The sequence below is a fragment of the Impatiens glandulifera genome, chromosome 9 (assembly GCF_907164915.1).
Source record: "Impatiens glandulifera chromosome 9, dImpGla2.1, whole genome shotgun sequence".
Lineage (NCBI taxonomy): Eukaryota > Viridiplantae > Streptophyta > Magnoliopsida > Ericales > Balsaminaceae > Impatiens > Impatiens glandulifera.
In genome coordinates, this window is record NC_061870.1 from 20,625,889 (window position 1) to 20,638,165 (window position 12,277).

Consider the following 12,277-nt stretch of genomic DNA (forward strand, 5'->3'; position numbering starts at 1 on the left):
GAAAACCCGAGAGTTATTAAGTTAACCTTCGGTTTTTCCCTTCGAAGAAAAACCGAAAGATTCCATTTAACTTTCAGTTTTTCCCTACAAAATTTACAAAATAGCCCTATTGTTTTGTGCTCAACCGAAACCGAAACCTAAACCTGTTCAGCCAAACTAATCAATTCATAAAACAAAATGATCATTCCAAAATTCTCAAATCAATCATTCCAACAACATGTTTTACATTAACCATTAAACCTATTCAATCAATTCATATAGTCGAAACGTCTTAGAATTAGCTGGTGGGGGAAGGAGGTGGTTGATATTGCCGCATAAACATTTCAAAACTCTCTAATCTTGCATTCAATTCTAACCTTTCATTCTCCTGTTTTGCACTTTCCCTATCCATTCTTGAAATCAATTCTACCTTTTCCGCTTGTATTTTATTAATCGTTTGAGTTTTTTTCATCCCTTTTATTCAATTCCTCCAGTTCCATCGTCATTCTTTGATTCTCCTCAAACAATCGATCAGTGGCTCGTTGAGAATTGTTAGAACTTCGGAGATCCTCACGAAAGTGTGTGGGTCGGACGCCTGATCCCATACCGAATACTCCCCCATGCTTTTGGCGTCCGAATACTCTCTCCGTCAACTCAAAGTCTGATATTTCTGGTTCGTTACTTAGAACTTCCTCCATCTCAACCTGCACATTTGAAATAATTTGTCAATTATATAATAATTTATAAACTAGTTATAAGTAATTTCTTTAAATTCAATTCACTTACAATTTTCTCTTGCACGCGTTCGTCCGGGACGGGAGTTGGGTTTTCTTTTGTCGGTTTTGGGGTACGGGTCCTCTTGAACACTTCAACGACAGATGAAGCCCATCTCATTTCAATCGCCTGTTGAAATAAAAAATTATATAATTCATAACAATCTTTATATTAAGTTATTAGAAATAATGTACTTACCAACTCTTCTTCAATTTGAGCAAACGGTCTACTTCCCGTATGCTGCGGGAATTTCAGCTTCTTTCTGTTAGCTATTTTTTTGCTACTATTTTTCTGAATTTCAAATAAACAAATTAAAGTTAGAATAACTAATATCATATTTTATTTGAATTATGAAACCTTACCTTAAATTTGTCCGTAAAGAAATGGTTGCGACACACAAACTCCCAATCATCTCAATTGTAGTCTGGTGGAGGATTGGCAAGTACCGCGGCCTCGTCTCCTTTATGGACGCGAATATATTCCTTGTGCAAATTCGAGCGCCATCTATCTCATATTTGCTTGACGTGTCCCATTCCGGTCTTTCGAAAAGAATCAATAGGACCATTAGTAGCCTCGAACGGATCCTGAAAATAAAAACATTCAAATGTTTTAAAATAATTATTGAATGATTAATGTATAATTAATTAATCTTTACCTTCACAGCAGTCCAAATGTAATCAAATTGGTCAGCATTTAATGCCTTCCACATCAAAAGACGGTGTGAGACGGCTGAGGGATCCCGCACAACTGACCCCACATGTCTAGACCATCTTGTTCTTCCCTTGTCAGCACCGTCGGGCCTCCCATCTACCTCTCTAAAATTTAGAGGAATCTTTGTCCCCGCTGGTCTCTTAGATAACGCAATATTCTTGTTTTTCCCCGGTTTCTTGCGGGCACAAGATTCTTCAAAATTATCAAATTCATAATTAGATATGTGAATCAATTCAAACTATAACAAATTGTAAACAAGTTACTTGTCGATGACGGGTCGGGAGTGGATCCATGCTCCTCCTCTTCATCCTCCTCCTGAGGCTCCTCGTGACCCTCGTCGTCAGCCTCATCGTCGTCATCCCCCATATCAGCAAACGTACTCTCTACAAACTCTTCTGCCTCATCAGCCTCAACATCCTCGTCTATTGGGGGAGCAGTAGCTATCAGGATCACATCAATAGGTGGTGGATCTCTAGAAGACAATTCTCGGAGCCTTAAGTTTTCTGATTGTGCAATGAGGTTCTGGTACGGATTAGAGAGTTTGTTGGGTGTTTTCCTCATACTCCACCAAGGTTCTTTACTACCTTTAGACATTCTTAATGCATACCATTAATAAATGAGCGAATAATTAAAATAAAGTAGTAATAAGAATTAATATAAAGTAAAAAACATAAATCTACCTAATTAATTAATCTGAACTATATATTTGTAAACCGCGGTTTTATTTTTGTCACAATCTTCCAACCGGGTCGGGCTGACATATCAGGGGCGTAGAAGACTTGTTTTTCTTGACTCGCCAATATATACGGGTCTTGACTTTGGGTTTTTAAAATTCGATTTACATTTATACTTACGAAGCCATATTTATCCACTTTCACTCCTAGTTCCCCCGAGTGTGTATCAAACCACTTACACTTGAATAAAACAACTCGTTTGTGAGAAAAGTATTGCACTTCGATTATATCCGTTAAAACTCCGTAGTATGACATAGTTTCAGACCCATTGAACCCTTCAACAACCACTCCACTATTTTAAGTGGTCAAACCTTCGTCGTGTTATTCTATACAGAATTTGTATCCGTTTACTTTACACCAAACATACATAGACGAGTACATACTTGGACCTTCTCCTAAGATCTTGAAGTCTCTTGATATGTCGTTAAATTCGGGTAATTGAGCAACCTATACATATACCCGAAATGTAGTTGTTAAAATAAATATAAAGAGTTAGGATATATGGTTTATAATTACTCACTTTATGCTTGAAATATGCGGCAAACGTTTCTCCACGAGACTCGTTGTTATTGCAATACTGCATGTAATCTATGCAAATAGATCGAATATTAAATAACATACTCTTTAATGCTAATTAATAACAGCAACATAGAATCTTACATGTAAAAAGGTTCTGCTTCGGGGCAATTTTTCAAAATGTATGAATGAGCTGTCACTCGATCGACATAATCCAAGTTGTATATTTTTCCGTTAGATAGGTCTTCCAACGATGAAAATATTAAAATGCCCGAGATTTCAGTTTGTGCATTTTCTTGCTCTTCTTCCTCCATATACCTGGCACATAAACTAATACTCACATTTACAAGATAGCTCTCGCTTATAGAGGCTTCTGGGTGGTTATTATTCTGCAAATATCTTTTCATTGTACCCATGTAATGTTCAAACGGATACATCCATCGATACTGAACAGGTCCCCCAAGCAAAGCCTCAAATGACAAGTGAACTGGGAGATGCATCATGATGTCGAAGATTGACGGCGGAAAAATCATTTCAAATTTGCAAAGTGTCAATGTAATATCCATGTACAATTGTTCGAGGTCCGCTTGAATCAACTCTTTGAAACACAACAACCGAAAGAACCGAGACAAATTTACTAACGCATCATACACATTATCTGGAAGTAATCCACGGGTTGCTAAAGGAATAAAATATTCCAACAAAATGTGACAATCATGACTCTTTAATCCCGAAATCTTTTTCTCTTCCAAATTTATACAACCACTGATATTTGAGCAAAAACCATCAAGCAACTTGAGATCTTTCAAGAATTTTCAAAAACGTTTTTTATTATCGGATGTCAAAGTGAAAGGCGCTTCTGGATAATGAAAAACTCCTTCATCATTTATAGGATGTAACCATGATTTTATGCCTAACAGTTGTAAGTTAACATACTTTCTTATTGATATCACTCACATGTGAGGTTGAGAACGATCATATATTAATGATAGTAGTGCTATCAATAGACAAGCTTTCGTGTCGAGAATTCGGAACAGAACATCATTAGAGTACCTATCTGAAGATAGGATTTTGAACGGGACTAGAATAGAACAGTATCAAATAATAGGAACTTCATTGGAGTACCTATCGTGAGATAGGATTTCGAACATGACTTTGTGAGATTACCTATCCGAAGATAGGATTTGAACAGGATCATATACAAATAAGCGTTGTGCTTGTCGACAAACAAGGCTTAAATACCTATCGAGAGATAGCGTTTGGAATACCTATTCGAATGATAGGGTTTTGTTTGAGAACCTATCAAGAGATATGATTTGCTTGAGTATGCAATCAGGAGGTTGGATTTGGTTACCTATCGAGTGATATGGTTTTGTTCGAGGACCTATCGAGTGATAGGGTTTAGAGTTTGGACAAGATCGTGTATGAATGATCATTGTACTTGTAAACAAACAAGGCTTGATGATTTTTTGGCTTGTATATAGAAAAGGCTTGAAGGATCTATCGAAATATAGAGTTTGGTTTGAGAGTGCGTCTATTGCATTGATATTATATGAGGAAATACCTATCGAACGATAGTGTTTTGGCAGAATCGTATATAAACAATGTCTCGGTCTATTGATAAATAGGGTTTGGTTATAGAGTTGTGTATGAACAACGTTTAAACCTATTGACAATTAGGGTTTATAGACGGAATCGTATACGAACGATTTCTCGCACATATCAACATATATAATTTCCAACAGAATCGTATACAAATGATGTCTCGACCTATCGACAAATAGGGTTTATAGACGAAATCGTGTACAAACGATTAGCGCACCTATCAACAGATAGAGTTTCTATTGGAATCATATACAACTGATGTCTCGACCTATCGACAGATAAGCTTTACAAACGAAATCGTGTACAAACGATTAGCGTACCTATCAATAGATATGGTTTATATCGGAATCATATACAAATGATGCCTCGACCTATCAATAGATAGGGTATACAAACGGAATTATGTACAAATGATTTCTCGTACCTTTCAACAGATAAGGTTTCTATCGGAATCATATACAAATGATGTCAAGACCTATTGACAGATAAGGTTTACAAACAGAATCGTGTACAAACTATTTCTCGTACCTATCAATAGATAGGGTTTCTAACGAAATCATATACAAATGATGTCTCGACCTATCGACATATAGGATTTACAAATGAAATCGTGTATGAACAATTAGAGCACCTATCAATGGATATGGTTTCTATCGGAATCATATAAAAATGATTTATTGCACCTATCAACATATAGGGTTTGAATACCTATTACAGTTAGGGTTTTTAACGGAATCGTACAAAAACAACCTATCGCACCTATCAACAGATAGAGTTTTGGATACCTATTACAATTAGAGTTTAAACGGGATTGTGTACGAACAATCCCACACACCTATTGACAGATAGAGTTTTGGAGACTCGATTTTGCTTATTTTTCTTTTGTAGTATCGGTCGCGGCTCGATGCCTTTTAAGGGAATATTTCAACAAAATCTTTGTTTCCCTTTATTTTTTGAAGTGTCCTTCATAACTAGTTGAATTTCATTAGTTGGCGAAATCTGGCTTTATTTATGGACAAATGACTCGTGTTTTATGGATAAAGAAACATTTTTTGTTTCCCTAGTTTCTATCCTTTTTATCTCTTTTGTTTTGAGATTGGAATGAACCTTGACCCTTTGGAATGAATCGTGACATTTTCAGGTTTGAAACATATTCGGGGCTAGGCTTTGAATATATTTTCGTCCTTTGTGATGATTTTATTATCATCAAGGAATAATATTTCCTTTCCCCAATTTTCGAGATATTGACTATAAATTCGATCTCATGTACAAACGATTATCCATGATCATAACCCTCGAGTAAGGAGGTCAACATCTTAAAATTTTGATAAAAAAAAGTGCAACTTATTTTTTGTTGATTGGCCCTGAACCACATTTTTTGAAAGTTCAACTCATCGCAAAAACATTTGTGAGAGGATTTCGAATTTCTACTTTGGGTTTTCATATGCCATTTTTTCTCTTTTTTTGTTGGCTCGCGGATATATCTGATAGTATCGATACATCCATGCCTTTGTCATATGCAATCAAGATTCATATCTTGGGTAGGCCACGAATGGTGATTTCAATATCTCAACCACTTGAGCCGTTTTTTTTCATTCCCGAGGTGTATCTGGTAGAATTGATACATTCTACTCTTACCGTAGCAATCAAGACTAGAGTCTAAGTGAGCGCGAATGGTGATTTCAATACCTCAACCAACACATGAACATTTTTCGATTTTTTAGTGATTTTTGGAGTTGATTCTGATTCTCTTTTTGGAATTTTTGTTTTTTCCTTCCCAAGGCATGAGTTTTAAACCTCTCCTTTAACAAAAGTAACGATGAGGTGTCCTTTCTCAATTTGGCACTATAGGCCTCTCTTTTATGGGGTTTATTCAAATTCTTTTTCTTCAAAAACCTTCAATAGGGGGTTGCTCTCAAGATAATCGTCTACAAACGAAAAAGAGCTTATGACCGATCTCTTGAATCGAGCTTGTTGTGAAATTCTCGATTTAGATAGACGGAAAGCTCCTCTAAAGATGATTTTCTTAAGTAGGAAGGATCATTCCCATTGGGGTTGAAACTTGCCCAAGGGATCTAGAAGTTCCCGGGTTCATTTAAAAACTAAATCATCTTCTTTGACGTTTCTAAGTTTAACCTTTCTATTGAAGGTGTCTGACATGCATTTTTGGTAGGCTTGCGTTTTGCATAAAGCATTTAACCTCTTGTCCTCCATTAACGTTAGTTGATCATATCGAGATTTAAGTTAGTCTTATGATGTGACTTTCTAAGAGTATTCTTAGAGTTGGAATCGACGTCCATGTCATAAATCTAAGAGTAGGGAGTTTAATCCGTCAAAGCTTGAGCGATTGTACGATATCCCCATAAGGTGTTTAGTAGCTTCTCGTGTCAATCCTTATACGTGATGGTCATCTTTTTGATGATTCTAATCACGTTTTTGGTCTTTGCTTCGATAGCTCAATTGGTTTGTGGTCTATAGGGCGATGATTTGTGATGCTCGATCTTGAACTCGTCGAGCAATTGCAACATTTTTCCTTGGAAGTGTCAATTATTGTCTGAAATCAGGTAATGAGTAATTCCATATCTAGCGATGATGCTAGTTCAGATGAAATTTGCCACTTGAGATGATTTCAAGACTTTGTAGGAGGTTGCTTCAACCCATTTTATAAAGTAGTTTATAGCGACGAGTATGAACTCGTGTCCGTTTGACGCATGGGGATAGATTTTCCCTATTACGTCGATGCCCCATGTAGAAAAGGGTTAAGGGGATTTCATGTTGTAAAGGAGCAAGGCTAGTGTATGCTTTAGGTTAACATAGATTTGGCACTGATGACAACTCCTTACATAACTCTCACATTCTTGTTTGAGGTTTTGCCAATAATATCCTAGACGAAGTATCTTCTTGGCTAAAGCCATTTTATTCATGTGTGGGTCACATATCCCTGTATGCACTTCTTCCATGATCCTCTTGGACTCATGATTGTCTATGAATAACATGTTTTGACCATCAAAAGATCGATGTTAAAGCCTGTTAGAAATCCAAGCATAGTTAGTAGAATACTAGCGCAATGTCCATCGTTCATTGGCTCAGAAATGAGAGGGATATTCTCCATACTTAATGTACTTTTGGAGAGTAACATATCAGGGTTTAGCAGTATTCTCACAAGAAGTGACTGTCCCAATTCAAAAGTAGGTCGTTGCTTTTGCCAAATTTTCATAGATTTGACTTTGATTCCGTTGGGAATTTGAGTCATGGCTACTAAAGTAGCCAAAGCATCTATAAAACACTTTTGACTTCTTGGAGTATGAACAAATGATACTTGATTGAATTTGTTCATGAGTTTGGTCAAGTGGGCGTGATAGGGTTTTAAGTTTTCCCCTTCACTTGTCACATGCCATTGACTTGGGATATAACCAAATTAGAGTCGCCAACACTGTCTAGCTTTGTTGCCCTTTTTTCATATGTCAATTTGAGACCCAAAAGGCTTGTCTTGTATTCAGCCTCATTATTGGTGAAGAGATATTCGAGTTTTATGGATATTAGGTTGTACGTCCCTTTCAGGTCAACTAACAAAATCCCAATACCATAACCCTACTTTCTAGAAGCTCCGTCAAACATCATTTTTTACGTGTCTAATGTTATACTCATAATTCTCTCGTCATGGAACTCGAGTTCGCCTTCTAACTTAACAATGATGGGTTGGTCAACAAAGAAGTCCGCAACAATACTTCTTTTAATAGACTTATGTACCGTGTAGGCTATGTCATTTTCGGATAACATCATCATCCATTTGGCTAGCCTTGGTGACAGAAGAGTTCGTTGGATGTAAAATAAAACATCCATTTGGCTAGCCTTGGTGAACTCGTCATCCATTTGCCAAGAATTTTATTTTAAAATAAAACATTATTTTTAAAGATGTCGCTGATTCCTGATAGCTTTTGGAAATTAATTAAAAGTAATTAATTTGGGGATTCAATTTTAAATAATTTAGAGATTTACGGTAATCAAATCACAGTTTGATTTTTTAGAAAACTCTTTAGCTTAAATTAGTTAAACATAATTAATTTAAAAAATTATTTATTTTGAAATAGAGTCAACAATTTTTTTTAATCAATAAAAGTTGGCATACGTATACAAACGTATTGACCAAAGTTTTCTTTTAGTTCGTAGTTTAGTGATACTCGAGATAGGATTTTCTCGCTTCATCCTCCGTACCCATTTTAAAAATGATATCTATTTATAAAGTTGGCTTTTGAAAATTAATTGTATAACGTTTGAATTTAAACCGATTATTATTCCGGTCCAAGTCATGCTTCTAGGTTTTAGCGTTATTTAAAATATTGAAACAATAATATTTAAAATGATGGTACATGTTGCGAATGATAACTAGGGTGAAAATACCTGAAAAATATCAGTCATTTTTAAAGGCATTTGGGTTTAGAAATAAACACCAAACAAGCCTTTGTATAAAAAATTTTGTGGAAACATCCCAAAATATTTAAAATTCAATTTTTAAATTTTCGAGATTTTTAGAAAATGATTTGGAGTCCTAAAATTATAATAATTTTGAAAATTTTAAAAGTGAAACCAAACAGGCCTTAGGACCTGAATCCTAAAACTAGGGTTCGTTTTTGTCGGTCGAGATCCGGAGACCCTCGGTCTGGGCTTAGGAGTTCTTAGTCTAAGTATCGGAGTCTCTCAGTCGAAGTGTTAAGGACTCTCGGTCCTTAGCTGATCTTACCGGTCTGGGTATAAAAACTTATCGGTCCTAGATTAGCTTATGGCTAGGTTTCTCGATCGAGGTGTATAAACCTCTCGGTTTAGGGTTAGCTCTAGGCTAATTTCCACGATCCTAGGATCTGGAGCTCTCGGTCCTAAGCTTGGGATACTCAATCTCAAGGTTAGGCCTTTCGGTCCTGGGTCTTGGGATTCTCGGTCCTATGTTTGGATTTCTCGGTCATGGGTCCTAAGAGTCTCGGTCCTAGGTTATACCTCTTGTTCTTAGGTCTGAACTTATAGGTTTAAGGTTGGACCTCTCGGTCCTAAGTGAGAATCCTCGGTCAGATTTCTCGGTCCTAACTTATTTTTCTCGTCCTTGATCTTAGTCCGGACTGAGGATCCTCGGTCGGATCTCTCAGTCTTAGGCTAACAAGCCTTGGTCCTCAAGAACACAAGAATCTAATTTTTATGATAAGTTTTTTTTAGCTCTAATACTTTGATCTAGGAGCTTGGGTAGCTTTACAAAACTCCTATGAACATGTTGATCATCATATCAAGGTAAAGATCAACATAGATGATGATTAATTTGTTCAAAACGGTTTGTGATCAAAAATCAGTTTTTTTTTTATTTTAAAGTTGTTTTGAAGTGTAAGGAGATATCAAATAGCTTCCTTATACTACATATACATGATTGGTACCAAAACAAGAACACTCACTGTTCGTTTTGACCAATTCAAGAACTCAAAATTTTTATCTTATTTTGAAAATTTTGATTTTGATCAAACATGATCGAGATTGATTAAACATGATTCAAATAATTTCTCAACATCATTACAGTCATGTTAAGAAGCTTTCTGGACTGTAATTCGATCGAATTAACCCAAGAATAGTAAATCCGTTTTTTATTTTTAAAATTCAAATTAGGGTTTTTGTTATTTAGATCGATTGATCGGTTCTATCAAATTCATGTAGTTTGTTAATCATTTAAGGATGACTTCTCAACCATAAAACACCATAAATAGAAAACATACAAGCTTATGTAATTTGAAATATAAAAATTTCAAATTCAAACTGTAAATATGAATTAGAGGTTGATTGAAACCTTACCAAGGATTGTATAACACTACTTGATCCTTAATCCAAGCTCTAAGTCCTTAAATATAAAATTTGAAAAATTTAAAGCATTTAAGCTTTTATGGCGGATTTAGATTAATTCGATTTAAGGGTTGTGTGTTGGTTCCTTAGCTTCAGAATGACTTGAGGGGATATTTATACTCATCCTAAGTCAGTTGGAAAAGCCAAGTGGGCCGAATCAGTCAAAAGCCATTAATAGGTTTTGACTGTTCTTGGCTTGTAGTCGCTGGAATAGTCCGTGACGAGGCCTATTATTGTAGGGAGAATGATCACCATCGTAGGATGATCATTCTGGGCTTTGAATTAGTCAAAACCATCGATCAATGGCTGAGTTCCAAAATAGAAGATCAACACGGATCTTCATTCTTATCTTCGTGGCGGCGCAATGAGGAAGACGATTGAAGCCAATTACGACGTCATTTTGCTTGTTTTTTGCATCCCGTTGGCGATTCGTTAGCGGTTGGGTGTTCCGTTAGCGTTCTGGCTAACGGGGCTAACGTCTAGTTAGTTGTCCTCTATGAGTAGGAAGTGCGATCATTCGGTTACAACCGGCTACGCGGAGTGTTCCTAGGCGCTGAATAAAAATTCAGCGCTAATCTGATGGTCCTGGCGTGTGCTGCAACCGTTTCTCTTGGTTTCGGCCACATAGGATCACGATTTTATTTTTATTTTAAAACCTGAAGGGTTTGTTTGTAATTGATTTTTTTCACTCTTTTAGTTTTAATTTTGATCTTTTTAAATACATAAAATATTAAAATAAATATGGCAAAAAGTTTACCAATTTTTTTTATATATATTTAGGATTTAAATAAATAATTCTTTTAGATGAAATGGATACAACAATTCATCGAAATTATTTATTTTGGTCCTTTAATTTTTCTAAAATTATTTTGAGACATTATTGGTACAACATTTATCCCAAATAATTTTATTTTGGCCTTAACTCTTAATTAATTTGATTAATTAGCACAATAATTAATCATAATAAATTGTTTTAAATAAGTTTTTGGCCATGGGGTTAACTATTTTGAGTTATTTATTTAAAAGTAATTCAAAATAATTATTTTAATATTATAAGTTGAGATGTAGATTTTTTGTGTTTACCGACATGTTAATTTTCTAAATTAAAAAATATATTGGTTCAACATTTAACTTTCTAAATAAAATATATATCGATTCAAAATATTAACTTACTAAAATTAATATATAAATATATATATCAGTTTGACATTTTAAAATCTTAAATTAAAAAAAAATTATCGGTTGAACACGTTTATAATGTTGTAAATGATAAAATAATAAGATATTGAAGGGTCTCAAAGATATATTGGGTAAAGTGTGGGCCAAAAATGTGGAGGGATTAAACATGTTCAAGGTCTCAGAAAAGCTCAGACTTCTAAAAATCCAACTGAAAAAGTTTGACAAGGAGAAGTTCAGTAACATCTCCAAATGAGTCCAAATAGCTAGAATTGAGTTAGAAGAAGTCCAAAACAAGTTAATTGGGAGGAAAAAATGATGAGCAAATTAACGAGGAAGAAAAAGATGCCTTTGGCAATTTCAGAAAGTTGGGCTTATTAGAAGAGAATTTTGTGATAGAAATCAAGGCAGAATTGGCTTTCTCTCGGTGACAAGAATACTGTCTTCTTTTATCGGAAATGTGTGGCTAGGAATCTGAGGAACAATATTTACAGGCTGAAAAATGATGAGGGTGAATATGTATAAGGACAAAAAGCGGTACAAGATTTCGCCATAAACTTCTATAAAGAGTTTATGGGTACAAAGAAAGCGCAACCAAGTTATATGAACACCTTATGCCATATTATCAATAAAAGAGTTTATGCTGAAGACGGTCAAGATCTAATCAGGGTTATCACACGGGATGAAGTAAAAGAGGCTCTATTCAGCATCAACGGTAATAAAAGTCCGGGTCCAAACGATTTTAATGCTCAATTCTTTAAGGAAAATTGGTCGATTGTGGGTCATGATATTACGGAAGGGTTCTGGAATTCTTTAAGAACAGAAAGATGCTCAAGTAGTGGAACATTACAGTCCTGACTCTTATACCCAAAATCTCAGTTCCCAAAAAGGTTCAAGATTTCAGACCG